This window comes from Palaemon carinicauda, chromosome 27 (genome assembly GCF_036898095.1).
Source record: "Palaemon carinicauda isolate YSFRI2023 chromosome 27, ASM3689809v2, whole genome shotgun sequence".
NCBI lineage: Eukaryota > Metazoa > Arthropoda > Malacostraca > Decapoda > Palaemonidae > Palaemon > Palaemon carinicauda.
The window spans coordinates 45,964,071-45,988,669 of record NC_090751.1 but is presented as its reverse complement, the minus strand read 5'-3'; the positions used below and the strand labels follow the sequence as shown (position 1 = coordinate 45,988,669).

The 24,599-nt window shown below is 41.8% G+C and overlaps 1 long non-coding RNA gene across 2 annotated transcripts in view; it reads left to right on the top strand.

Moving 5' to 3' along the window:
* LOC137621182 (uncharacterized) overlaps positions 1 to 24,599 on the top strand; it is a 102,732-nt gene that overhangs the window by 63,623 nt on the left and 14,510 nt on the right. The window contains exons 6-7 of one of the 2 annotated variants that reach the window (XR_011040161.1): positions 4,329 to 4,499; positions 13,427 to 13,562. This is a non-coding gene — a long non-coding RNA (uncharacterized lncRNA). Of the gene's footprint in view, positions 1 to 4,328; positions 4,500 to 13,426; positions 13,563 to 24,599 lie in introns of those variants that run through there. The other variant, XR_011040160.1, reaches the window with a different exon arrangement.

Here is a 24,599-nt window from a genome sequence, read left to right as displayed (position 1 = left end):
CCACTCAGACTGGCATACCTAGGCATGACTATAGACACCAATCTCCACAAAGTCTTCCCATCAGACGACAGGATAGCAAGGCTGAGGAAGGTTACAAGCCCTTTTCTCAGACGAGAAGAACTTCCAGCCTAATCGTGGTTAAGTCTCCTCGGTCACCTTTCATCATTGGCTCGTCTAGTTCCCAACGGTCGCTTCAGGATGAGATCCCTCCAGTGGCGACTCAAGTCCTGGTGGAATCAAGGTTACGATTCCCCGGACGTCCTGATCCCTATGGGACCTGCGGAACTGACGGCCCTCCAGTGGTGGGTGGCAGACGAGAACCTATGAAAAGGAGTGGACCTTCTCGTCTCCCCCCCCCCCCCCGGATTTGATGCTGTTTTCAGACGCTTCAAAGAAAGGGGGGGGGCCCACGTGCTGCACCACACGACCTCAGGCCTGTGGTCAGAATCAGAAAAGTATCTCCATATAAATCTCCTAGAGATGAAGGCCGTCTTCCTGGCCCTTCAACAGTTCCAACAATACCTGGCAGGTCACTCTGTGGTGGTGATAAGCGACAACACCACAGTAGTGGCTTACATCAACAAACAAGGAGGTACCTTTTCGCAGCAGCTATCCCATCTAGTAGTAGAGATACTGAGATGGGCCGAAATCCACTTGATACCACTATCGGCATGCTTCATTCCAGGCAAAAGGAATGTGCTCGCCGACAATCTGAGCAGAGCATCTCAGATAGTGAGTACCAAGTGGTTTTTGGATCATCTAGTAGCCAAAAAAGTCCTGACTTTGTAGGGTTCTCAGACTGTGGACCTTTTTGCAACGGCCCTGAACTTCAGGCTCCCGTTGTACTGTTTCCCAGTCCCAGACCCCAAGGCTCTCTGGCAAGATGCTTTCCAACAACGGTGGGACAACATCGACATTTACGCTTTTCCCCCGTTCTGTCTGATGAGGAGGGTACTCAGCAAGACCAGAACATCGGTCAATCTTTCAATAACCCTTATAGCTCTGCTATGGCATCACGCGGAATAGTTCCCGGACCTTCTGCAACTCCTAACGGAGCTACCAAGAGAACTCCCTCCACTACACAATCTACTCACAACCAAGCCAACATGCCTGGAGACTATCTAGCATCTCCTCTCTGAGAGAGGATTTTTGCAACAAGTTGCTGTCAGGATGTCTGGACACCTGCGCAAGTCTTTTGCAGCAGTCTACCAGGCAAAGTGGAAAGTTTTCTGTGGTTGGTGTTGTGGAAGAGGTATCTCTCCACTCGATGCCACTATTCCAACAATAGCGGAGTTCCTCGTGTATTTTTCAGAAGCAGGTCTTCTGAAAAATATTTAACTTATGACATTCAACTTTTATGATTTTATTTGAATACTTTTATTTTTTATTTTATTTTATTTTTTATTTTTGTATACATAAATTAAATGTTACCGGCGTCAATGACCTCAGATGTCAGGATGCCTGAAAACTTTAAATCAATCAATTCTCGTGTATTTGCGTGAAGAAATGCGCTTTTCAGTCTCGGCAGTGAAAGGCTATTGCTCAGCCTTAAGTCTAGCCTTCAGGCTGAAAGGAGTGGACATTTCTTTATCGCTAGAACCCTCTACTCGTATGTAGTTATGAACTTACTGCCCTCAGTCTGAAGTGTGACCTCCCCCATGGAACGTGGTTCGAGTTCTCAGGTCTCTTAAGAGACCTCCCTATGAACCATTACGCCAGGTATCAGATCGCCACCTAACCTGGAAGATGGTATTCCTGCTAGCTTTGGTCTCGGCCAAGCAAGTCAGCGAACTTCATGGTCTCTCGTATGACATCGCCCATTCAAGGGGATGGGGGGAACGAAACGTTCAGCTTCGTCCCTGAGTTTATTGCCAAGACTCCGAATCCTGGAGTGGCGGATCCTCAATTCGACTCCTTCCCGATTTCTAGTCTCCGTACTGTAACAGATGACCCAGACCATCTCTTACTATGCCCAGTTAGGAGCTTGAGGCTGTACCTCAAAAGAACAGCTGCAGCCCGTCCTCATGTGCCAGCACTATTCGTCAGCACAGGAAGGACTAAGAGGAGGGTCACCAAGAACACCATCTCTGCATGGATTCGTAGGGTCGTTGACCTGGCCTTGAATATCCAGACCCTCCTCCGTCACGTCGCCCTAGAGCACATGATGTCAGGGGCATAGCTATGTCCCCGGCCTTCAAAAGAAATTTTTCAGTGACTCAGGTTCTTCAAGCTGGGGAGTGGAAACGTCAAACAACATTCACATCCCACTACCTGCAAGACGTGACCCACAGGAGACTCGATACGTTCGCTATCGGCCCTGTGGTGGCTGCACAACAGCTGGTTTAAAACCTCAAGCTCCTTAGTGGACAAGTAGCAGGAGGTTGAGGGCATTGTTACCCAGTTTTAGTCTGCATGAATGAAAAGGTTTGACTGGCCCTTATTCTTTTCTTCATCATCCCCTCTCTTCGGGAAAGCAACATCCTGGGTTCTCTGCATAGCTGACCTCAAACCACTGCAGGTAAACCATGCTCCCTTGTGTTCCTAGTATTAAGATTAATACTGTTACGTCCTCATATCCTTACGAGGTGGTATTGGGAAAGGCCTAGTAGTCTACAAGTTTCCATCTAAAGAACTTCAGAACAACTTCCTAGGACGAGTCACACTTCTTCATACCTTTACACACAGTTTGCGTAGGCCGCAGTCCTTGCGAGGTGCAGGGACTCCTTATTTCTTGGGTGCTTACACTCAAATAACGAGCTCCCGGGCAAAGCCAAAAGCCAGAATGGCTGGGACATCCACCCTTCCTAATGGGTGAGTCACCCCTATTAAATAGCGTGGTTTGTATTCCAGTTATGGAACAAATGGCAAATTCGTAGATAATTTTTATTTTTCCTAACTATACAAACCTTAGCTATTTAACCAAACTTGCCCGCCAGCCCTATCCCCCTTTGAAGTCCTACCTCCAAGCAAAGTGAGCTCAAGCACAGGTGTGTGAGATGGGGGGGGGGGGTTGTGTAGCAAGCTACCCTCCCCTACCCCCGCTAACTAGCGGTGTGGGTAGTAAACCCTCGTTAAAAATTAATGGCTCGTCATTTCAGCTACGCTGAAAGTAATACCCCTATTGAATAGCTAAGGTTTGCATAGTTAGGAAAAATACAAATTATCTACGAAAGTCATATTTTTGACTCAGATTGTCTCAAATACTCTTAAAATTATTTCAATCTCCATACAAAAACATTCACACCTGTCTGTCCAACCTCTCTTCTCTTTTTATTGTATGTATGGAGAGCGAATTGCACTTGCTGTGATTGGAGTTTTCAAGACTAATTGTGGGTGCTTTGGTAGTTTTGCTAACTACTCGATAATGTTTGGTTCTTAAGAGATACTGGTAGATATTCTTAGAATTGATATGGAGGACATTCACTCGCATAAAAGAAATTAGCCCTTGGATTCCAGTGGTTGGCTGGTTTCTAAAGAAAGGCATGTCGGCAGTTTGGTATGATTAGAGGGGTGATGATTATTATATTGCTATATACAAAGTCCCTCGTATTATTGAGGTAAAGTACCATCACTTCAGGGTAGGTTAGTGTGTGGTTGTTTCGGAGTTAGCTCACTGGTGTCATTGGTGGAAAAATCCCATAAAAGCTAATTGGGTCTTTAATAAGGTCAGTCAAAAAATTTTCTATGTTAACTAATTTTGATTTTTGTTAATTCTTATAATCATTCTCCCTCTTAAAGCAACATTTGAAAGATAGTTTCCCCTTCCCCTAGATGCCCTGGCAAGTCGCCACTCTTTGAAGAATCTCTACTTCTGTCGGTAAGGAAAATGTTTACTTTTCTTTGGCTGTATCTTCCCTTACTGTTGTTGACTTGAAGCACCTGCAACTCAAGTATCCATCATGTGAAACCTTTCATTCCATCTTCCTTGGGATGCTAGGGGGATGAGAAATTCTGGCAGTATAAATGACAACTTGTTTTACTATTTTGAGACCTGTCAGGGAGATTGAAAGAATAAAATTTAACTTGTTTAACTCAGAAGAACTAAGAGGTTATATTACTTAATGGTAACCCTTCCAAGGGAATATCAGGGTAAAAGCACACCTGTAGGGTCCAGAAAGTCATAGGGAGGAATGGTACATGAAGAAACCCATTAAGTATGTTTAATAATGGACTATAAAAGGAGAAACTGATGTTGAAGTGTTGCTGGTACTAGCCTCATTTGTAGAATTGGAGGCTAGATAGTGTTGAATGGTTGTGCGTAAAGCAAATTGTGATATGAATATGAATTTAATGAATGAACCTATATTAACCATTTTATCTTATTTCAGGGTGCTGGCATGTATGAATTGAAGGAAACACAATACTGATGATGTCACAAAGCCAAATATTTAAAGTTTAACTGTCAGTTACTATGCAACTGCTGAGGTGACTAAATTTAACATGCTGAGATTTTGAAAAATTGGACAGAAGTAATTGGAAAATATTGCTGCTGGATAAAGGTAATGCATATTTTGATTTTTTTTTCATATACCAAAAATTATATGGAAGTTGATTTTGTTGCTCATTGAATTATATTCAAACAAAAGTTAGATAATCATATATAGGTAACCAAACTTAGGAGTAAGCTGTTGAAGGGTTGATTTTCCAGGGAGTTGAAGTTTATCATTATTGCCAAATCGTATATAATGTTGAAAATAGAATCTTAATGTTTTTATCCAGGAAATATCTAAAATTTAATTATAATCAGTGTGATAGATATTTATTGACTTTTCTTGTAGCATATTTTCAAGTAAATTTGCATTAGTGCATATAATCAAAACAACAGATTAAAGATTTGTTGCTACATTGATCATCTTGACTCGCAAGTCACAACCCTTGTTTTTAAAACAGCATATTAAAAAAGATACATTTTTCAATGATAAAACTTATGAAACCTTGGATGGAAGATTATAATTTTTCCACCAACCCTATCCACTCACTCTGGTTTCAGTGACAATAATTACAAGCTGCAACTCCCAATTTCCTGTCCAATCCCTCTACTTCAAGTTCATTGAGCATCTCTGGGGTTTTACTCAAGTTGTACGAATTTAATAACATTTCCATTTCTACTGCCAGGCTTAAGTGTTAACTTCATGAACTATAGACAAAAACGAATGGCTTACATTTTTGTATATACAAGTATAGGTACTGTATAGATTTGATAATAGGATTTGTTACTTTTCTCTAGGTTCAGATTGAAGATTGCTTGGTAACATTGTGCTAAGTTATGGTCACCATTTAACTGGCAAAGGTTTAGAATGCAATTCTTTAGTTCTGATCACTTTAGCACTGCAGAACACTAATACATACATACATACATCATATACCAAAGGCACTTCCCCCAATTTTGGGGGGTAGCCGACAACAACAAGAAACAAAACAAAAAGGGGACCTCTACTCTCTACGTTCCTCCAGCCTAACCAGGGACTCAGCCGAGTTCAGCTGGTACTGCTAGGGTGCCACAGCCCAACCTCCCACATTTCCACCACAGATGAAGCTTCATACTGCTGAGTCCCCTACTGCTGCTACCTCCGCAGTCATCTAAGGCACCGGAGGAAGCAGCAGGGCCTACCGGAACTGCGTCACAATCGCTCGCCATTCATTCCTATTTCTAGCACGCTCTCTTGCCTCTCTCACATCTATCCTCCTATCACCCAGAGCTTTCTTCACACCATCCATCCACCCAAACCTTGGCCTTCCTCTTGTACTTCTCCCATCAACTCTTGCATTCATCACCTTCTTTAGCAGACAGCCATTTTCCATTCTCTCAACATGGCCAAACCACCTCAACACATTCATATCCACTCTAGCCGCTAACTCATTTCTTACACCCGTTCTCACCCTCACCACTTCGTTCCTAACCCTATCTACTCGAGATACACCAGCCATACTCCTCAGACACTTCATCTCAAACACATTCAATTTCTGTCTCTCCATCACTTTCATTCCCCACAACTCCAATCCATACATCACAGTTGGTACAATCACTTTCTCATATAGAACTCTCTTTACATTCATGCCCAATCCTCTATTTTTTACTACTCCCTTAACTGCCCCCAACACTTTGCAACCTTCATTCACTCTCTGACGTACATCTGCTTCCACTCCACCATTTGCTGCAACAACAGACCCCAAGTACTTAAACTGATCCACCTCCTCAAGTAACTCTCCATTCAACATGACATTCAACCTTGCACCACCTTCCCTTCTCGTACATCTCATAACCTTACTCTTACCCACATCAACTCTCAACTTCCTTCTCTCACACACCCTTCCAAATTCTGTCACTAGTCGGTCAAGCTTCTCTTCTGTGTCTGCTACCAGTACAGTATCATCCGCAAACAACAACTGATTTACCTCCCATTCATGATCATTCTCGCCTACCAGTTTTAATCCTCGTCCAAGCACTCTAGCATTCACCTCTCTCACCACTCCATCAACATACAAGTTAAACAACCACGGCGACATCACACATCCCTGTCTCAGCCCCACTCTCACCGGAAACCAATCGCTCACCTCATTTCCTATTCTAACACATGCTTTACTACCTGTGTAGAAACTTTTCACTGCTTGCAACAACCTTCCACCAACTCCATATAACCTCATCACATTCCACATTGCTTCCCTATCAACTCTATCATATGCTTTCTCCAGATCCATAAACGCAACATACACCTCCTTACCTTTTGCTAAATATTTCTCGCATATCTGCCTAACTGTAAAAATCTGATTCATACAACCCCTACCTCTTCTAAAACCACCCTGTACTTCCAAGATTGCATTCTCTGTTTTATCCTTAATCCTATTAATCAGTATTCTACCATACACTTTTCCAACTACACTCAACAAACTAATACCTCTTGAATTACAACACTCATGCACATCTCCCTTACCCTTATATAGTGGTACAATACATGCACAGACCCAATCTACTGGTACCATTGACAACACAAAACACACATTAAACAATCTCACCAACCATTCAAGTACAGTCACACCCCCTTCCTTCAACATCTCAGCTTTCACACCATCCATACCCGATGCTTTTCCTACTCTCGTTTCATCTAGTGCTCTCCTCACTTCCTCTATTGTAATCTCTCTCTCATTCTCATCTCCCATCACTGGCACCTCAACACCTGGAACCGCAATTATATCTGCCTCCCTATCATCCTCAACATTCAGCAAACTTTCAAAATATTCCGCCTACCTTTTCCTTACCTCCTCTCCTTTTAACAACCTTCCATTTCCATCTTTCACTGTCTCTTCAATTCTTGCGCCGGCCTTCCTTACTCTCTTCACTTCTTTCCAAAACTTCTTCTTATTCTCTTCATATGACTGACCCAGTCCCTGACCCCACCTCAGGTCAGCTGCCCTCTTTGCCTCACGTACCTTGCGCTTTACTTCCACCTTTTTCTCTCTATATTTTTCATACTTCTCTATACTATTACTCTGCAGCCATTCTTCAAAAGCCCTCTTTTTCTCTTCCACTTTTACCTTCACTCCTTCATTCCACCATTCACTGCCCTTCCTCATGCTGCCTCCAACAACCTTCTTGCCACATACATCACTTGCAATCCCAACAAAATTTTCTTTTGCCAACTTCCACTCCTCCTCTAAATTACCAGTTTCTCTTACTCTCACCTCGTCATATGCCATTTTCAACCTTTCCTGATATTTACTTTTTACCCCCGGTTTTATTAGCTCTTCAACCCTCACTAGCTCCCTTTTACATCCACCTACTCTATTCCCCCACTCTTTTGCTACAACCAATTTTCCTTCCACCAAAAAATGATCAGACATACCGTTAGCCATACCCCTAAACACGTGCACGTCTTTCAATCTTCCAAACATTCTTTTTGCTATCAACACATAATCCATTAATGCCCTTTCTACTACTCTTCCATTTGCCACTCTTACCCATGTATACTTATTTTTATCTTTCTTTTTAAAAAAGCTAGCACTTATTACCATCTCTTGTTCAACACACATATCTACCAGTCTCTCACCACTCTCATTTTCACCTGGTACGCCATATTTCCCAATGACACCTTCTACCTCTCCAGCACCCACTCTAGCATTTAAGTCACCCATAACAACTACATAATTCCTTCTACCCAGTCCTTCTACACATCTAGTTAATTCACTCCAGAACTCATTCCGCTCTTCTTCACTTTTCTCACTACCTGGCCCATACGCACTGACAAACGCCCAACATTCCCTACCCAACCTAACCCTTACCCACATTAACCTAGATGATATCTCCTTCCATTCCACTACTTTACCTGTCATCCATTCACTCAACAATAACTTTTCTCTAGGTTCAGATTTAAGATTGCTTGGTAACATTCTGCTAAGTTATGGTCATCATTTAAAAAATTTAACTGGCAAAGGTTTAGAGTGCAGTTCTTTAGTTCTCTGATCATTTTAGCACTGTAAAAATCTAATACAGTTTGTTGTAATATATAAAAAAAATGGCTTTGCTGAGGTGTAGTGTGGTACCCAAGAAGATTGGTGATAGGATTGCCTGTTCAAGCCTTTACCAGAAGAGTCCTTGGGGACTACACAGTACATTTGCCCCCAAAAATACACCAGGTTTATTGCAAAATCCTTGAAGTTTTAATCAATTTGCATATTTTGACTTTTTAAGATTTAATCTTATGGTTGCATATTGGTAACGTCCTTGGCTGCAATCTGCCAGACGGAAGTTGGAGTCCCGCTTAAACTTGATAGCTTCTCTACATCTGTGACCTCGCCATTCTTGTGAGCTAAGATAGAGTGGAGCCTATAGGCCTACCTAATGACTCGTCAGCATTGTCCTGCTAGTGAGGACACTGTCACTGTTCCTAGGCTCTGCCATTCATGTGTGGCCTTTAAGCATCAATTTATACTGTTACCTCAAGGTTTGCCCTGTAGGCTAATATTACTTGAAGGACTTTGCAGTGATGTTTTAGCCCTTAATTGCACTGACTTTTTAGCTTTATATTATACTTCTTTTCATGATTTGTTTTTCCTTCAACTTCAGAATGTTTGCTTAATATTGCAACTTTGGAATTTTTACCTAGTATACATGTGCACAATGTCCTCCCAGGACCTAGTGTTTGAACTAAAAGGCAAAAATTCTTGGATCTAATCCTAGTTTGAATGATTTGGAGAAATTGAGGCTTGCATTCCTTCAATTTTTTAATGTCTATTCCATTATTGATTTTTACTCGATGAGTAAGATGCCATTACAGCAGATTTCTCTGGAGACTCCTTCAGCTTGCTTGTTAGGATCTTGTTTCTTTGGTCACATTTAAAAAAAATGTTAGTCTCAAGTCAGGTTAGGTGTTTCAGTGTTCTGTTATTTCTGCCACATCACTACTCTTTTGGCCACTAAAGTCTTTCTTCACTAGCAGCTTTTTCTGAATGGCCAATGGCAGCACCCCTTTTTTTTCTCTTCTCTATATTGCCTCCATTCTCATTTCAGTTTTAACATCTAGTCTCTCAACTACTTCAACTTTACATTAGGGAAACTGCCAAGTGCACCCTTATAGTTGAGCCTCGATGCTGAACAGCTTCTCTGCGCATTTTTTCTGGGCCTAAGCATCCACACTGTCAAGACTTTGATGTGTATTGTGGGGTTCTTTGAAGATTTCATTATACCCCTCTTACTCTTCCTTTGATTTTTAAGCCTAAAAAAGAAAGGTACACTCTTCCTATTTTTTTTATTTTACTAAGTAATGGTTGCTGATGACCTGGCTGATGTTGATACCTGGCCTGTTGCTTGAAACTTGAGTAATCCATTATAAATATCCTATGTACTAAGGTAGTGTTTTAGGAGCAGGTATACAAAGTATATATGCCATGATAGTATTACTACTACTAAATACACATTGGTCTCCAGGTCCTGGAGGAAGTGCCAGTTGTTAAGCCACAATATTGTCAACTTGCAACTTTTATGCCCATCAATAGGGCATGGGCACGATCTTAAATAATATAGTTCACATTCAAATCACTTCAGATATAAAGTGTAGATGGGGCATCAAATCAAGTTACTTCCTACCATATATTAAGTTGATCTTGTCTAAATTTGTTATTTGAAACCTTGTTCACTCATCGATTTGATTCGTCTGGCTTTATATTCTTTCCCCAATATAACTGGAATAGTATAAAAGATACAAAAGTTGGAGAAAATTTTCAACATAATAGTTCAAATACTGTAGGTTTAAGGGTTTTTGTAATGAAATAATGCATATTTGTTTTAGTAAAAATGTATTGCCACTTTAAGTACAAATTTTTTTGTAAACGGGCACCATCTACTCAAACAACCGCATGCCAACATCTTCCACAAAGTCATAGGTTCACTACAACTTCACGCCTGGAGACTATCCAGCATCTCCTCTCTGAGAGAGGATTTTTCCAACAAGTTGCTGTCAGGATGTCTGGACACCTGCGAAAGTCTTTTGCAGCAGTCTACCAGGCAAAGTGGAAAGTTTTCTGTGGTTGGTGTCGTGGAAGGGGGTATCTCTCCACTCGATGCCACTATTCCAATAATAGCGGAGGTCCTCGTGTATTTGCGTGAAGAAATGCGCCTTTCAGTCTCGGCAGTGAAAGGCTATTGCTCTGAGTTAAGTCTAGCCTTCAGGCTGAAAGGAGTGGACATTTTTTCATCGCTAGAACTTTCTCTACTCGTATGTAGTTATGAACTTACAGTCCTCAGACAGAAGTGTGACCTCCCCATGGAACAGGGTACGAGTTCTCAGGTCTCTTAAAAGAACTCCCTATGAACCATTACGCCAGGCATCAGATCACCACCTAACCTGGAAGACGGTATTCCTGCTAGCTTTGGTGTCGGCCAAGCGAGTCGGCGAACTTCATGGTCTCTGGTATGACATCGCCCATTCAAGGGGATGGGGGGACGTAACGTTCAGCTTCGTCCCCGAGTTTATTGCCAAGACTCAGAATCCTGGAGTGGCGGATCCTCAATTCGACTCCTTCCCGATTTCTAGTCTCCGTACTGTAACAGATGACCCAGACCATCTCTATGCCCAGTAAGGAGCTTGAGGCTGTACCTCAAAAGAACAGCTGCAGCCCCTCCTCATGTGCCAGCACTATTCGTCAGCACAGGAAGGACTAAGAGGAAGGTCACCAAGAACACCATCTCTGCATGGATTCGTAGCGTCGTTGACCTGACCTTGAATCCAGACCCTCCTCCGTCACGTCGCCCTAGAGCACATGATGTCGGGCATAGCTACGTCCCTGGCCTTCAAAATAAATTTTTCAGTAACGCAGGATCTTCAAGGTGGGGTGTGGAAATGTCAAACAACATTCACATCCCACTACCTGGAAGACGTGACCCACAGGAGACTCAATACGTTCGCTATCGGCCCTGTGGTGGCTGCACAACAGCTGGTTTAAAACCTCAAGCTCCTTATTGGACAAGTAGCAAAAGGTTAAGGGCATTGTTACCCAGTTTTAGTCTACATGAATGAAAAAGTTTGACTGGCCCTTATTCTTTTCATCATCATCCCCCCTCTTGGGGAAAGCAGCATCCAGGGTTCTCTGCATAGCTGACCTCAAACCACTGCAGGTAAACCATGCTCCCTTGTGTTCCTAGTATTAAAGTTAATACTGTTACGTCCCCATACCCTGACGAGGTGGTATTGGGAAAGGCCTAGTAGTCTACAAGTTTCCATCTAAGGAACTTCAGAACAACTTCCTTGGACGAGTCACACTTCTTCATACCTTCACACACAGCTTGCGTAGGCCGCAGTCCTTGCGTAGCAAGGTTCTAGCGAGGTGCAGGGACTCCTTATTTCTTGGGTGCTTACACACTCAAATAACGATCCCCCGGGCAAAGCCAAAAGCCAGACTGGCTGGGACGTCCACCCTTCCTAATGGGTGAGTCACCCCTATTAAATAGTGTGGTTTGTATTCCAGTTACGGAACAAATGACAAATTCGTAGATAGTTTGTATTTTTCCTAACTATTGAAACCTTAGCTATTTAACCAAACTTGCCCGCCAGCCCTATCCCCCTTGAAGTCCTACCTCCAAGCAAAGTGAGCTCAAGCACAGGTGTGTGAGAGGGGGGATGGGGGTAGCAAGCTACCCTCCCCTACCCCCGCTAAATAGCGGTGTGGGTAGTAAACCCTCGTTAAAAATTAATGGCTCGTCATTTCAGCTACGCTGAAAGTAATACCCCTATTGAATAGCTAAGGTTTGCATAGTTAGGAAAAATACAAATTATCTACGAATGTCATATTTTTGACTCGGAATGTCTCAAATACTCTTGAAATTATTTCAATCTCCATATAAAAACATTCTCACACCTGTCTGTCCAACCTCTCTTCTCCTTTTAGTGTCTGTATTGAGAGGGAATTGCACTTGCTGTGATTGGAGTTCTCAAGACTAATTGTGGGTGCTTTGGTAGTTTTGCTAACTACTCGATAATGTTTGATTCCTAGAGATACTGGTAGATATTCTTAAAATTGATACGGAGGACATTCACTCGCACTCAAGAAATTAGCCCATGGATTTCAGTGGTGGGCTGGTTTCTAAAGAAAGGCATGTCAGCAGTTTGATATGATTAGAGGGGTGATGATTATATTCTTGCTATATACAAAGTCCCTCGTATTATTGAGGTAAAGTGCCATCACTTCAGGGTAGGGTAGTGTGTGGTTGTTCAGGAGTTAGCTCATTGGTGGAAAAATCTCATAAAAGGTAATTTGGTCTTTAATAAGGTCAGTCAAAAAATTTTCTATGTTAACTAATTTTGATTTTTGTTAATTCTTATAATTATTCTCCCTCTTAAAGTTAGATTTGAAAGATAGTTTTCCCTTCCCCTAGATGCCCTGGCAAGTCGCCATTCTTTGAAGAATCTCTACTTCTGTCGGCAAGGAAAATTTTTACTTTTCTTTGGCTGTATCTTCCATTACTCTTGTTGACTTGAAGCACCTGCACCTCAAGTGTCCATCAAATGAAACCTTTCATTCCATCTTCCTTGGGATGCTAGGTGGATGAGAATTTCTGGCCAGTATAAATGACAACTTGGTTTACTATTTTGAGACCCGTCAGGGAGATTGAAAGAATAAAATTTAACTTGTTTAACTCGTAAGGACTAAGATAGAGGTTATATTACTTATGGTTACCCTTCCAAGGAAATATCAGGGTAAAAGCACACCTGTAGGGCCCAGAAAGTCATAGGGAGGAATGGTACATGAATAAACACATTAGGTATGTTTAATAATGGACTGTGAAAGGAGAAACTGATGTAGAAGTGTTGCTGGTACTAGCCTCATTTGTAGAATTGGAGGCTAGATAGTGTTGAATGGTTGTGCTTAAAGCAAATTGTGATATGAATATGAATTTAATGAATGTACCTATATTTACCATTTTATCTTATTTCAGGGTGCTGGCATGTATGAATTGAAGGAAACACAATACTGATGATGTCACAAAGCCAAATATTTAAAGTTCAACTGCAGTTACTATGCAACCGCTGATGTAACATGCTGAGATTTTGAAAAATTGGACAGAGGTGATTGGAAAACATTGCTGCTGGATAAAGGTGATGCATATTTTGATTTGTTTCATATACCAAAAATTATATGGAAGTTAATTTTGTTGCTCATTGAATTATATTCAAACAAAAGTTAGATAATCATATATAGGTAACCAAACTTAGGAGTAAGCTTTTAAAGGGTTGATTTTCCAGGGAGTTAGTTTATCATTATTTCCAGGTCCTATATAACGTTGAAAATAGAATCTTAATGTTTTTATCCAGGAAATATCTAAAATTTAATTATAATCAGTGTGATAAATATTTATTGACTTTCCTGGCAGCATATTTTCAAGTTAATTTGCATTAGTTAGCGCATGTAATCAAAAGAACAGATGAAAGATTTGTAGCTACATTGATCATCTTGACTCGCAAGTCACAACCCTTGTTTTTAAAACAGCATATTAAAAAAGATACATTTTTCAATGATTAAACTTATGAAACCTTGGATGGAAGATTATAATTTTTCCACCAACCCTATCCACTCACTCTGGTTTCAGTGACAATAATTACAAGCTGCAACTCCCAATTTCCTGTCCAATCTCTCTACTTTTAGTTCATTGTGCATCTGTGGGGCTTTACTCAAGTTGTATCAATTTAATGACATTTACTTAAGTGCAAAGTTCATGAACTTTAGATAAAAACCCTTGGCTTACATTTTTGTATATACAAAAAAAAGGTGGGGGGGCTCACATGCTGCACCACACGACCTCAGGCCTCTGGTCAGAGTCAGAAAAGTACCTGCACATAAATCTCCTAAAGATGAAGGCCGTCTTTCTGGCCCTTCAACAGTTCCAACAGTACCTGGCAAGTCACTCTGTGGTGGTGATGAGCAACAACACCACAGTAGTGTCCTACATCAACAAGCAAGGAGGTACTCTTTTGCAGCAACTATAGATTTGATAATAGGATTCGTTACTTTCTCTAGGTTCAGATTGAAGATTGCTTGGTAACATTCTGCTAAGTTATGGTCATCATTTAAAAAAATTAACTGGCAAAGGTTTAGAGTGCAATTGTTTAGTTCTCTAATCAATTTAGCACTGAAATACATTAATACAGTTTTTAATATATTAAAAAATGGCTTTTGGCAAAGGAAAAACCTACGGTACATTTGCTGAGGTGTAGTGTGGTCCGCAAGAAGATTGGTGATAGGATTGCCTGTTCAAGCCTTTACCATAAGTGTCATTGGGGACTACACAGTACATTTGCCCCCAAAAATACACCAGTTTTATTTCATAATTCTTTAAGTTTTAATCAATTTGCATATTTTGACTTTTAAGATTTAATCTTGTGGTTGCCTATTGGAAATGTCCTTGGCTGCAATCTGCCAGACGGAAGTTGGAGTCCGGCTCAAACTTGATAGCTTCTCTACATCTGCAACCTCACCATTCTTGTGAGCTAAGATAGTCGAACCTATAGGTCTACCTGATGACTCAAAAGCATTGTCCTGCTAGCGAGGACACTGTCACTGTTCCTTGGCTCTGCCATTCACATGTGGCCTTTAAGCATCAATTTTTACTGTTACCTCAAGGTTTACCCTGTAGGCTAATATTACTTGAAGGACTTTGCAGTGATGTTTTAGCCCTTAATTGCACTGACTTTCTAGCTTTCAATTATACTTCTCTTCATGATTTGTTTTTCCTTCAACTAAAGAATGTTTGCTTAATATTGCAACTTTGGAATTTTTACCTAGTGTGCATGTGCACAATATCCTCCCAGGACCTAGTGTTTGAACTAAAAGGCAAAATTTCTTGGATCTAATCCTAGTTTGAATGATTTGGAGAAATTGAGGTTTGTATTCCTTCAATTTTTTAATGTCTAATCCGTTACATTGATTTTTACTCAATGGGTAAGATGCCATTACAGCAGATTTTTCTCGAGACTCCTTCAGCTTGCTTGTTAGGATCTTGTTTCTTTGGTCACATTTAAAAAAATGTTAGTCTCAAGTCAGGTTAGGTGTTTCAGTGTGCTGTTATTTCTGCCACATCACTACTCTTTTGGCCACTAAAGTCTTTCTTCACTAGCAGCTTTTTCTGAATGGCCAATGGCAGCATCCCTTTTTTTTTCTCTTCTCTATATTGCCTCCATTCTCATTTCAGTTTTAACATCTAGTCTCTCAACTACTTCAACTTTACATTAGGGAAACTGCCAAGTGCACCCTTACAGCTTCTCTGCGCATTTTTTCTGGGCCTAAGCATCCACACTGTCAAGACTTTGATGTGTATTGTGGGGTTCTTTGAAGATTTCATTATACCCCTCTTACTCTTCCTTTGATTTTTATTAAGCCTAAAAAAGAATGGTACTCTCTTCCTAATTTTTTTTATTTTACCAAGTAATGGTTGCTGATGACCTGGCTGATCTTGATACCTGGCCTGTTGCTTGAAACTTCAGGAATCCATTATAAATATCTTATGTACTAAGGTAGTGTTTTAGGAGGCAGGTATATAAAGTATATATGCCATGATTGTATTACTACTACTAAATACACATTCCTCTCCAGATCTTGGAGGAAGTGAGAGTTGTTAAGCCACAATATTGTCAACTTGCAACTTTTATGCCCATCAATAGGGCATGGGCACGGGCACCATCTCAAATAATATAGTTCACATTCAAATCACTTCAGATATAAAGTGTAGATGGGGCATCAAATCAAGTTACTTCCTACCTTATATTATTAAATTGATCTTGAGTCTCCATTTAAATTTTTTGTAATGAAATACAGTAATGCATTTTTGTATGAGTAAATGTATTGCCACTTGTAGTACAAGTTTTTTGGTAAATTTTTATTAAATATCATGCTTTTTGATTTTTTAGTAAACGGGCTTTGAAAGACAAAGTTTTGCAGTATAAAATCTATTATGTAAATATTGTAACCTGAGAAAGTTATCTTAAATACTTATGAACAGTTATTTACAGAATCTTCTTATTTCAGATTCTGTTACTTTAACTTGATGACAAATACTTAAAGCAAATAATTAGCTTTATACACATAATGTTAAGATGGCTGTGTCATTCACATAATTACTCTGAAGTTTACTGCACCCACACATCCCCTGCGGAGGGAGGAGGTCATCACTCGCACTTACCCATTAGAAGTTAGCAGCCACCCCACACTCGCTTTTTGGAGGGAGAAGCCTGTTGTGCCGGAAGTAGCACTCCGCTTATACCTCAGAAGGGGGAGTGAAGCTGCAACTTGCAACCGAACACCACCACCACCACTACCACCACCACCGGAGGTCTACTGATCATGCAGTCCCTAATGGAGGAGGTTACTATTAGCAGTAGAGGTACTGAGATGGGCCGAAATCCACTCGATACCACTATCGGCACGCTTCATTCCGGGCAAAAGGAATGTGCTCGCCAACAATCTGAGCAGAGCATCTCAGATAGTGAGTACCGAGTGGTCTTTGAATCGTCTAGTAGCCAACAAAGTTCTGACTTTGTGGGGTTCTCTGACTGTGGACCTTTTCACAACGGCCCTGAACTTCAGGCTCCCGCTGTACTGTTCCCCAGTCCTGTAATATATCATTCCAGGTCCAAATAAACGTCGAGGTATATTTTAAGTGCAGTTTATTCCCAGACAAGGATCCATAGTGATACTGACAATTCAGTTACAGAAACTAGACTCGCTGTTATATAGAAAGCATCAGAAAACGTTAACAGTACAAACCATAATAAAACCTTAACAGCAGTTCCCCATAACAACAATAAACAACCATTACCATCGAGCGGACATACATAATTATACAACAAACGACTCGAGTATACAACAACTTTCTTTTTTTTTTTTTTTTTTTTACATTACTCGAGTCATCGTACATATACATAAATAATGATTTACAATACAAAGCGTACAGTGTTCTTCCTCAGTCTGTTACTTCGTCGTGGGCCTTCACTTTCGAGTTCGTCTACAGATATATCCGTTTCCTCTTTAATATCGCCGCCATGATATTTTCGAAGGTATCTACGATTACGCCAACAAAGTTTTCCACTTGATGAAAGCCTGATGAAATTGCATCTGTTTCTCGGTCCGACCTTGACGATTTCAACGATCCTATCCCATTCTTTCGTTGCAGCGTCTTGTATTCGGACTTTATCTCCTACGATAAACACTTTAAGATCTGTTGCCGATGCATTGTAACGTGTAGTATTAATCCTCTCTTTCTCTCTCCTCCTCATCTCTGCTGCTTCGATATCCTGACGACTATCAGATATGAGAGCGCTATGATGAGATGGAACCAAAGATCTGAGATTATATCCAAACACCACTTGATTTGGGCTACGTCCATCTGCATTAGGGGTGTTCCTTAATTCCAGCAAAGCCTCATGAAATCGCTCATCCATCGTTGTATTTTCAAGTTTGGTCAACAGATTCTTCACTTTCTTTACAATAACTTCGGCGTGTCCATTGCTACTGGGAAAATGAGGTGAACTTGGACTCCACTTGATTCCTCTTCCCTTCAAGAATCTCTGAAATTCCGTAGCGCTGAACTGAGGTCCCCCATCTGTACGTATCCGTTGAGGGTAACCTGTAAAGGACATCATTTTGATCATTGCATTACAAACTTGTTTTGCCGATGGGCTGTCCTTCCATTGTTGGACCATAGGATATCCACTTAGACGATCGGCGTAAGTAAAAAAATGTTGGCCCTTTAGGTAGAACAAATCTGCAGACACACTTTCAAAGGGACGTGTTGGCAAAGGGTCTGTTTTCAGAGTTTCTTTCCCCAGGCTTGGCAAATTGCGTTGACAAACTTCACATTTCTCTATCATTTGTGTTATGTCATTGGTGATACCTGGCCAATATACGCACAATCGGGCTCGCTGCTTTGTTCTGGTTATTCCTTGATGGGCTGCATGTAGTCGTTCCAAAACCTCTTTCCTCTTTTGTTTCGGAATAATTAACCTTTTTCCAAACAGGACAAGATCACCATCTATAGATAATTCATGCCTTATACTTTTATACTGCTTGACACATGGTGGTGAATCGTCATGTTCAACGGTGTCCTCCATTATAGCATGAACCAGCTTTACATAATCTAGATTATTTCGTGCTGTTTCCTGAAGTTCGTCGACAATAAGGTCAACAACTCTTCCGTCATCGTAAAATTCTCTGTCATCACAAACCGATGCAATATAAACAGCCATGACCGTACGCTCATCACATTCCTCTTCAGTTTGATCTGGATCATCAACAGGTGCTCGGCTGAGACAATCAGCTATAGCATGATCACTTCCCTTCCTCCACTCCAATGTGAACTGAAACTGACTCTGTAAATCAGCCTTTAAATTTTGCAGTTTTACGTTTTCGACCTGGTTCAAAGAGTATTTATTAAAAAGTGGTAGAAGTGGGCGGTGATCAGTGATGACTGTAAAATGAGGGAGGCCATGCAAGTATAGTTTACATTTCAGTATGGCGTATTTGATAGCTAAGGCTTCAAGTTCTATCATGGAATATCTTGTTTCCACGTCCGACAAAAACCTACTTCCACAGGTGATGAGTTTCCATCCTTCTTTGTGTTTCTGAAGTAAGCTGAATCCAAATCCTTTCAGTCTACTTGCATCCGTCTCCAAACGTGTCATCCTACTGGGATCGAACTGCGCAAGAATCGGTGTTTTAGTTAACAACCCTTTAACTTTCTCAAACGCTTCACAATGTGCTGGTAACCACTGGAACTGATTTTTACTCTTTAGAAGATCTCTCAGTGGTGTGCAAGTAGCACTAATGTGCGAGCAAAATGAGCCCAGTTGATTAACCATCCCCATAAAACTTCGCAGTTCAGTGATGTTTGTAGGAGTTGCAAATTCTGTAATGGCTCTCACTTTATCTGGGTCTGCTTCTCTCCCTTCTGCGGACAAAATAAATCCAGCAAAACGAACAGATGATCGAGCAAATTTGAATTTAGCTAGGTTTAAAGTTATACCATGCTCTACGCAACGATCAAGAAAAGTACGAACATCCAGTATGTGTTCCTCAAGTGTGCGACTAGCAATAAGAATGTCATCCACAACTTTGTGTTCGCTCCAAACCGTCTATAGCAAGATCCCCTTTGAAGTTGTAGCTATCACCAGTGCTGATAAAACCCATTGGTGCTCTCTTGTATCTAAACCTACCCCATGGCGTCAGAAATGTTGTCAGATCTCTAGAATCTTCATGCAGTTCCAACTGCCAGTATCCTTTAGCAGCATCCAAAACTGTGAAGTACTTTGCATCCAGTACAACTTCATTTATGACATCATGTGGGATTTTAGCATTGTGTACAATTCTATGGACTTGAGAATTTAGCTTCGAAAGGTCAACCGTCATTCTAATTCCACCTGTAGGCTTTGGGACAACAACAATAGGATGACACCATTCTGTTGGCTGATCTCCAACTCGTTCAATAATACCCTGTTTCATCATGTCTTCCAGTTCTTTCTTCACTGCTTCACGTAGTGGGTAACTCACTGGCCTTGCAGCATATATTGCAAAAGGTTTTGCATCTTCCTTGAGTTGGATTTTCATTGGTGGTGTTTTCATCGTTTGCAATTGCCCTTTGATATTGAAAACTTCTTTGTAAGTCTGCAATATCTGCTTTTCCATAACTTCAATGTCTCGGTCAGTGGACTTTATACTATGGCCTAGAGCAGTAACAGATTTATCAATAGCTTCAACCAACTTCTTTGCAGGTAAAGGGAAGTCTTCATGAACAATACCAAGGTTCCTGCATGCACGAAGGGATAGATACATATCATCAAACTTCACATCTCTGCAAAATATTACATTTTCCACGCAATGCATATCACCAATCTTCAGCAACAAGTCAATTCCGCCAATAATTCTCAGTCTCTTCCCATTAACACTCACAAGGTGTTCCTCATAATTCTGCAGGTCCTTCCTCTGTAGTCTAAGAGAATGCAACATCCCCATGCCAGCAACAGTCATCTGGGCACCTGTATCAGCAATCGCATTCATCTTAGCAAGATAACCTGTCTTCGGGTGGTGAAATTCAATGGGGAGTACTGGCCGTTCCTGGCCACGAAACAAAATTTCTGCCATGTGTTTTAACTTTCCAAATTTTGGTGACAGTGCAGCTTCTTTTCCCTTCTTTTGTTTTTCGCAAACTTTACTAAAATGTCCAGAGAATCCACAATAGTGGCAGGTTTTCCCTACTGCAGGACACAATCTGCCAGTTTGGTGAGGTGGAAAACCGCACTTCCGACATTTCAGTCGCTCTTTAGGTGATCCATGGTGAATTCTTCGGTTAGTACTCCTGCTTCTACCACGCTGCTTGAATCCGGCTGCATTAATGGCACTTTCTGTACTGAGACGCTTGTCTTCTCTCTCTGCTAACTCGCGGTTACGGCAAAGGGAAATAGTATCAGCAAGGCTAAGAGTGGGTTTTTTACTTAAAAGCTCTTGTCTCGTTTCCTCGTCTCGTACACCAGATACAATGAGAGTAGTGATCCACTCATCAGAAGTCATATCTGCAAGGTTGGCGTCCTCTGCTCGCTCACGAAGATCAACTGAAAAGTCATCAAAAGATTCGCCAGCATCTTGCTTTTTTCTGACCAATTTGTATCTGTCCTCTGCAACGTTCCGCTGGTCCTTGAAATACTTTTTGATTTGCTCAATTATCTCATTCAGCGACAAAGCCGTGTCTAAAGGAATCTCAACCGCATGACGAACCCTTTGTAGGAAATCAGGCTTGCAAAACGACCAAAAGGTGGCTATTTGATCCTCCCTAGGTTTCTCACTCAGCTTTGCAACTTGAGCATAGTTCTTCCAACTGGCTTCCCACCTTTTAAATGATTTTAAGGTAACACCATCCTCAAGCAACTCTGGAGGCCGTATAGAAATTTTCGCAGGAATATTTCGACAGGGGTCCCCAGGATTATCTTCTGCCCCACTAGGAGTAGTAGGTCCAAATCGGTTAAGAAGAGCAGTAAGTTCACGATCACGACGTTCCTGTTCACGATCCCGACGTTCCTGCTCACGATCCCGACGTTCCTGCTCACGATCCCGACGTTCCTGCTCGCGCAAAATTCGATCCTCCTGAAGTTTCATCTGCTGTTGTAGCATTTGCAACATGATTATCATTGAATCATTTGAACCTGTATTTGCGTCCTCGTGTTTCATGCTTCCGTCATCCGTTTCAGTCCTTTTAGCATTTCTAATAGCACCTTGGAGGAGACTGTTCAGTCTCACTGTACTATCCTTGGGGCTGAAAGACACATCCAAAACACGGAGATAATTCACAATCTCGTCACGAGTAAGCTGCTGAATGTCCTCTTTCGTTAAAAGGAGTGCCTCTTCGCCAAGTTTCAATGCAGTATCCATTGCAAGTCTTCCTTTCCAACGGTGTATTTCGCCACGTAGACCTCGAGACACTGCGCCATGTAATATATCATTCCAGGTCCAAATAAACGTTGAGGTATATTTTAAGTGCAGTTTATTCCCAGACAAGGATCCATAGTGATACTGACAATTCAGTTACAGAAACTAGACTCGCTGTTATATAGAAAGCATCAGAAAACGTTAACAGTACAAACCATAATAAAACCTTAACAGCAGTTCCCCATAACAACAATAAACAACCATTACCATCGAGCGGACATACATAATTATACAACAAACGACTCGAGTATACAACAAGTCCCAGACCCCAAGGCTCTCTGGCAAGATGCTTTCCAACAACGGTGGGACAACCTTGACGTTTACGCCTTTCCCCCGTTCTGTCTGATGAGGAGGGTACTCAACAAGACCAGAACATCGGTCATTCTTTCAATGACCCTCATAGCTCCGCTATGGCATCTCGTGGAATGGTTCCCGGACCTTCTGCAATTCCTAACGGAGCTACCAAGAGAACTCCCTCCACGACACAATCTACTCAAACAACCACATGCCAACATCTTCCACAAAGCCGTAGGTTCACTACGACTTCAAGCCTGGAGACTATCCAGCATCTCCCCTCTGAGAGAGGATTTTCGCAACAAGTTGCTGTCAGGATGTCTGGACACCTACGAAAGTCTTCGGCTGCAGTCTACCAGGCAAAGTGGCGAGTCTTCTGTGGTTGGTGTCATGGAAGGGGTATCTCTCCACTCGATGCCACTAGTCCAACAGTAGCAGAGTTCCTCGTGTATTTGTGTGAAGAAATGCGCCTTTCAGTCTCGGCAGTGAAAGGCTATCGCTCAGCCTTAAATCTAGCCTCCAGGCTGAAAGGCGTGGACATTTCTTCATCGCTAGAACTTTCTCTACTCATACGTTGTTATGAACTTACCTGCCCTCAGTCGGAAGTAAGACCTCCCCCATGGAACGTGGATCGAGTTCTCAGGTCTCTTAAGAGACCTCCCTATGAACTATTATGCCAGGCATCAGATCGCTACCTAACCTGAAAGACGGTATTCCTGCTAGCTTTGGCCTCGGCCACGCAAGTCGGCGAACTTCGTGGTCTCTCGTATGACATCGCCCATTCAAGGGGATGGGGGGAAGTAACGTTCAGCTTCGTCCCCGAGTTTATTGCTAAGACTCAGAATCCTGGAGTGGCAGATCCTCGATTCGACTCCTGGATTTCTAGTCTCCGTACTGTAACAGATGACCCAGACCATCTCTTACTATGCCCAATAAGGAGCTTGAGGCTGTACCTCAAAAAAAGAATAGCTGCAGCCCGTCCTCATGTGCCAGCACTAATCGTCAGCACAGGAAGGACTAAGAGGAGGGTCACCAAGAACACCATCTCTGCATGGATTCGTAGGGTCATTGACCTGGCCTTGAATCCAGACCGTCCTCCGTCACGTCGCCCTAGAGCACATGATATCAGGGGCATAGCTACGTCCCTGGCCTTCAAAAGAAATTTTTCAATGACGCAGGTTCTTCAAGCTGGGGGTGTGGAAACGTCAAACAACATTCACATCCCACTACCTGCAAGACGTGACCCACAGGAGACTCGATACGTTCGCTATCGGCCCTGTGGTGGCGGCACAACAGCTGGTTTAAAACCTCAATATCCTTATTGGACAAGTAGCAGAAGGTTGAGGGCATTGTCTTAGTCTGCATGAATGAAAAGGTGTGACTGGCCCTTATTCTTTTCTTCATCATCCCCTCTCTTGGGGAATGCAGCATCCTAGGTTCTCTGCATAGCTGACCTCAAACCACTGCAGGTAAACCATGCTCCCTTGTGTTCCTAGTACAGTATTAAGGTTAATACTGTTACGTCCCCATACCCTGACGAGGTGGTATTGGGAAAGGCCTAGTCTACAAGTTTCCATCTAAAGAACTTCAGAACAACTTCCTAGGACGAGTCTCACTTCTTCATACCTTCACACACAGCTTGCGTAGGCCGCAGTCCTTGCGTAGCAAGGTTCTAGCGAGGTGCAGGAACTCCTCATTTCTTGGGTGCTTACACACTCAAATAACGAGCCCACCGGCAAAGCCCAAAGCCAGATTGGCTGGGACGTCCACCCTTCGTAATGGGCGAGTCACCCCTATTAAATAGCGTGGTTTGTATTCGTTACGGAACGAATGACATTCGTAGATAATTTTTATTTTTCCTAACTATACAAACCTTAGCTATTTAACCAAACTTGCCCGCCAGCCCTATCCCCCCTTGAAGTCCTACCTCCAAGCAAAGTGAGTTCAAGCACAGGTGTGTGAGGGGGGGGGGAGCTAGCTACCCTCCCCTACCCCCGCTAACTAGCGGTGGGGGTGGTAAACCCTCATTAAAAATTAATGGCTCATCATTTTAGCTACGCCGAAAGTAATACCCCTATTGAATAGCTAAGGTTTGCATAGTTAGGAAAAATACAAATTATCTACGAATGTCATATTTTTGACTCGGAATGTCTCAAATACTCTTAAAATTATTTCAATCTCCATACAAAAACATTCTCACACCTGTCTGTCCAACCTCTCTTTTTTTAGTGTGTGTATTGAGAGGGAATTGCACTTGCTGTGATTGGAGTTTTCAAGACTAATTGTGGGTGCTTTGGTAGTTGTGCTAACTACTCGATAATGTTTGATTCCTAGAGATACTGGTAGATATT